We start from the raw sequence: 5,214 nt of genomic DNA, 5'->3' as shown, positions 1-5,214 counted from the left end.
ATCTGATGCAGATTCAAAATGTCAGCTCGATTCAAGATGACAGATATGTGTTAATGGTTAACAAATCATTTGACATTGACTTCTTGTCTCCAGATGCGTCTCTTTATCTGCACAAAGTTTTTGGCTAAACCAGCGGGATTGGGGACGTGTGGGTTGTTTTTTCTTCTTCATATCTGGTCGTGCCGCTTGTGTAATGACCTGGCAGGCGAGAGAGTACATCTTTATCTGATAAGCTTCATTACTCCATACCACCCCTGATATCTCCCGTCTCTTGCTTCACTCTTTTGACTCCCATTGGAGGCTGTAAACCAAGCAGGGAGCCCAAACTCCTCGCACTAAAGCCTCCCTTTGTGAGCAGGTGAGCCGGTGGAACCATTTGTATGTCGTTGCACTGATTGTGACCTGCCAAAAATACCTGCTGGGAAACAATGGCCTCCTTCACAGGGAGCTCAGAGAGGAGAGTTTTTTTTCGTTTTTTTTAGGTTACAGCACAAGGAGCTAAACTCCGGACGGAGCTATAACGGCATAAAGAAGCATGCTTTGGCTGCAGACGCTGTTTAATAACAATAATAGAGGTCAGCGCAGTTTTATAATACTGACGTTTATAGTCTTCACTGGTTTGTGTCCCTTAGAGGAGCTGAAGTCTTTCTGGCCTGTTTTAACCCCCTTGAGAGGTCACGCATACTTTGGCATGTATCTTCATCTTGGCACAGACTGCAGCCATCTTCTCGTATAAAAAAAGATGTGACACAGTGACCCAGGTTTTACAAGAATGACCTCTCAGCACTTTCAAAACAGATGAACCAGATAGATGAGCAAGAAATCATCTTGATGCCAACTTACTCACACTTAACATTTATGGTTTTATATCCACCGGCCAATTTAATAAACTCGCATGATAGTTTGGTAAGAGTTTCTCTTTTTGTTGGCAGTCTTTGGTCATATTAACAATCAGTAGACAAAACATTGACATCGATTTTTCTGGCCACACTTTGGGATTAGGGTCTGTGTCCACTAAAGCTTTATTTGTGTGCTGGCAGCGCTCGTGACCTCAATTTCAGAGCGTTTCTCAATGGCGCTTACTAATGACCTGGTTGTAAACGTTGGCTCAAGGCACTTTCCCTTTCCTCCCAAGTGGCTGTAAGGTCTGTGTGAATAGCCCCATGTGCTTAATATTTTCTTTTATTGAAGGAAACTTAAGAAAAACAAAAAAACAACGTGAAGGCATCGAGTCCTGGGATATGCAGCAGCTCTCGAGCTCTGGAAACTGTTTCCCCCGAAAAGACGAGTTAGACTAGTTTCTTCTCAACTGTTATTGATGGCAAAGTTGATATAAGAAGTCCCGCCCCTTCTGGATTTTGATTGGTTGGTGATGGGAGAGGTGACATTATGCACACATTGATGTTCAAAAAGTTGAACTATTTTTACAGCGACAAACGACAGCTGACGAGGGAGTCTTTGCACTTTGGATTCTGAGCGCTGAAAACGTTGGACTACATAAAGCAAATCATCGCTACCAGCCCAAAAAGAAAACTGCGTTTCTGGACACAGGCCCTGAACTCTGCTATTTACTCAGTCTCCACCAACTGCTGAGAAAAATATCTTGCTTTTTGGTTACTAACAAACCCAACAAGTTCGACAGTTTCTAACTTAGTCTGGCTGGCAACATTAATGTTTTATATTTGAAGTGGTCCCTTTACTAATACGCTAAATTAAATTAAACTAATGTCACACATTCAAAACAAAGTAAATGTTGGGTTCTTGCTAAGAAACTCTTCATTCAACCAAGTCTGCATCGTGATATTAGGTCAGAGCTGTTGGTTGTTTTTTGGCGTACAGTGACCCAGATTAACCCTGCACAATAAAGTCAAACATCTCTTTTTCATGGGATTCAGATTATGTCTAAATTATCAGAGAGGCTGAGACCAAACTGGGAAGAAAGACTTCCACACATGAGAAATGGGACCATCCAAGGGAGCACAAGAAACTGTAATGTTGAAAACTGCACGTTTGCAAAACAGGAGCTTGTAAATATGGGACTAAGTGGCTGGATTGAGAATGTTTACATGTGTTTGATGATGAATTTACAAAAGTAGAGTTAAAAGGAATGAATGAGGAACTGCAGGTAAAATACAGAGACAGACTCTTGACGAGAACTTCAACAAGTAGAGAAACTGACTTCTGGTTTGCGCTGTGTGGGTCCATGCGTCAGTCGAGATGTTTGAGGTGAAAACATCGGCTTCTCTGAACCGCGGTTCCCCACAAACCCCAGGCAGTACACGTGTGTCATTACAGACTCGTGCTCGCCTTGAGCAGCCGTTTGGTTTTTTGACTTTTATCCCTGCATGACACAGCCCGATTTCCCCTGATCAACCCTGCAGCTCTTCATCACACACTGTCAAAACCCAAACTTGTCAGAAACGATACCCGTCAGACTATCGTAGGTTTTGGATAAAAGACCTTTTCTGTTCTCTTGGCAGTTTTGAGGAACACCAGAATACATTGAAGGATCCTCTGGTGACTTGGACAGTCAACCTCGTCTGTCTGTTGTTCGTCTACTCGTTTCATTTCAAACACACGTGTCTCCGTCGCAGAATGAATGTCTAGGATGCCTCCCAAACCTCAGACCTTTGGCTCTAACAACCTTCTCTCTAATGGAGCATAATTTTAGTACCCCCCCCCCCCCCTCCCTCTGTCCTCCCTCAGGTCCTCACTTAGTGCAGCTTGGCGCTGTGACAGACATGCAGCGCTGAACAATGGCTGGCGTCCGGCTCGCTCTGGCGGCCTGTGGAGCAGTAATCACAGGATGGAGTAATCCCGACAGACTCTTTCTTTTTTCTGCGCATGTGTGTGCAAATTTTCAAGCTACTGTATCCGCTCGTGTGCTCGCATGTGTGTGGGTTTTTAAACTCGGTCCCTGCAGGTTTCTGTGAGTGCTGTTAGAGGTCCAACACGGCTGCAGCATGAACGTCTCTGACTGGAATAAGTTGACGGAGAGTTAAAGTGATGCCTGGTGGCCGGGATGGAGGGAACATTCCCAACACACATGAGAGAAACAACATGCTGAACTCACTCAAATGCAACGCCAGGGGACTTTTAGATTTTATTTCTCACCAGCCATCAGCCTGTCCGCTTTTATTCTCTGCACCGTGTTCATATATTTACATTGACCTTCATTCATCTTCTCAGCAGGTCCTGTTCTAAAGAAAGCACACTGAAGGATGACTAGAACTGATGGGAATATGGACTTAAAGGTGCATTAAAGGCAAAGTATGAATATATCGTCACTGATTTATACATAATTATTTCCACCAAAGGGATTGATTGATATTATTTTATTACTGATAAGGTATCTGATATGATCTTGTTCTTGCATCAGAGCAAGACAAAATACTAGTGTCATAGTACAAGAAATCAGTCTTTGTCTCAGGACCGGTTTTGAGACCACTTTTTGAAGGTCTTGTCTCGGAATCAAAAGCGTTTTTTACCTGGTCTTGTTGGTCTCAGACTGGGCGGACTCCAGATTTCAAATCAAGACCAGTCAAGACGTCATCACTGTGATAAGAAGGAAAACAAATCATTTATATTAATATGTAGTTGGATTTTTTTCCCTCAACCTTCCCGGTGTTACGGTCTAAGTAAGTGACACACACAAGATGATGTTTTGCAGTGATATTTATGGTCTTAGTCTTGTCTCGGTGTCGGGTGCACTCTGGTCTCGGATATGTTTTGGTCTCGACTACAGCACTACGACATACAAAGATATGTATATTTGGTGCATTATGATTACAGAACAGAGTATTCAACAATATCAATACCTGTACATAATTGTTACCTGTTCCTTTATTTAGGTTGTCTGTTACTCTCTTATGCTTTATTTTTCCTCTTTCTGCACTATTCAGCACTTTGGGTGATCTGGGTTGTGTGTAAAGTGCTCTACAAATAAAGTCCAGTTTTTTTTTTTAAGGTGACTTTCCTGCAGTGAAGTGTGAAGTCAGGGTGAGCTGATCTGTGAACACAGCAGGTTTTTGCCTCCTCCTCCTCCTCCTCTGTCCTAAACTCAACAGAGTGTGTCGAGCCGACTATCTCCTGCTGTGAGCTGCGTGTATGAAAGACAACTCCGCAAAAACTTCTCCTGCAATTGACGAGAAGACGTCAGCAATCCATGTGTGAAGGGAGGTTTAGAGGGCTACGATCTGAGACGATACATCATGCCTTATACGAGCATATCCAATTAGCAAAAAACAAACATACTATGAGGTGACCTGCCCCAGTTCACTTCCATGATTCATCACATTTCAGGGCAACTTTCTGCTGATAAACATGGACGCTTTTTGGGCGTCATCTAATGAACTAAAAGTTCAGATTTCTGTTGCTGCGTCGCTGCTGCTGATCTCAGCTCCTGTGTGTTTATCTCGCTCTCCCACACCCCCTGTACAAACACAGTCTGCACTAATAAGCCCGACACAGCCCACTTTAATTGAGCTTTCATTTTCGCTAAGTAGGGGAACCACGTACACACACAAACAGTAACACACACACACACTCACACGTACACACAGCACTGGTTGACAGGTTGTTCATTTGACCTCGTTTCTAATGCACGCTGCAGACAGGTTTAAAGGCCCTGGCAGCTCCACACGGTTAAATGACTTACAGCAGCCATGAAAAGATTTGGTTTCCTGCTCCTCAGAGAGCAGCTAATGACCCGTTGATCTGGCACATCAAACACCCACACGCACACACACACACACACACGTATACATGCAGTCCTTTGGTCTTGTATGGCTGTAACGTGCCATGCCGCAGCCACCACTCTCAGCTCCTTTCTCCAGTCGTCTCTTTTTCCAGCGTCAGCTTCCAGCTCTCCTCCCCAGAACGCCCCTGTCAACCCCCACAGATGTTCCTGCACCCCGATTGTCACGTGCCCCCCTGTGAGAAGTCCGTCTGCTTTGAATTAAACCTCAGGACGGACTCTGTATTTTCCGTCTGCAGCAATGAAAACAAAGTAAAACAACTGTCAAATGGAGAGAATAATGAGGACCTTATTTATGCCACAGACAGGTTGTGCACAGCAATGTTGCCACTGTAGAGCTCCGACTGCATGACCCTAAATGAGTTTTGTTCAAAATATCTTTGAATAGACGCAACACAGACGAGCTCATCATCTGATGCAGTAATAAAACATTCTCTTGTTGCAGCTCCTGCAGAGTA

General features: G+C 43.9%; 1 long non-coding RNA gene across 1 annotated transcript; it reads left to right on the top strand.

Annotated features, from left to right (window-relative positions):
• Nucleotides 1-309: 309 nt before the first annotated feature.
• On the top strand, nt 310-4,370 carry LOC132956733 (uncharacterized). The gene is made up of 3 exons (XR_009666082.1): nt 310-575; nt 3,190-3,270; nt 3,968-4,370. It is a non-coding gene; the product is annotated as an uncharacterized LOC132956733 (long non-coding RNA).
• The last annotated feature ends 844 nt before the right edge of the window (nt 4,371-5,214 follow it).

The sequence above is a fragment of the Labrus mixtus genome, chromosome 22 (genome assembly GCF_963584025.1).
Source record: "Labrus mixtus chromosome 22, fLabMix1.1, whole genome shotgun sequence".
Lineage (NCBI taxonomy): Eukaryota > Metazoa > Chordata > Actinopteri > Labriformes > Labridae > Labrus > Labrus mixtus.
Note: the sequence above shows the minus strand (reverse complement) of the source record. Positions and strands in the feature narration are given on the sequence as shown.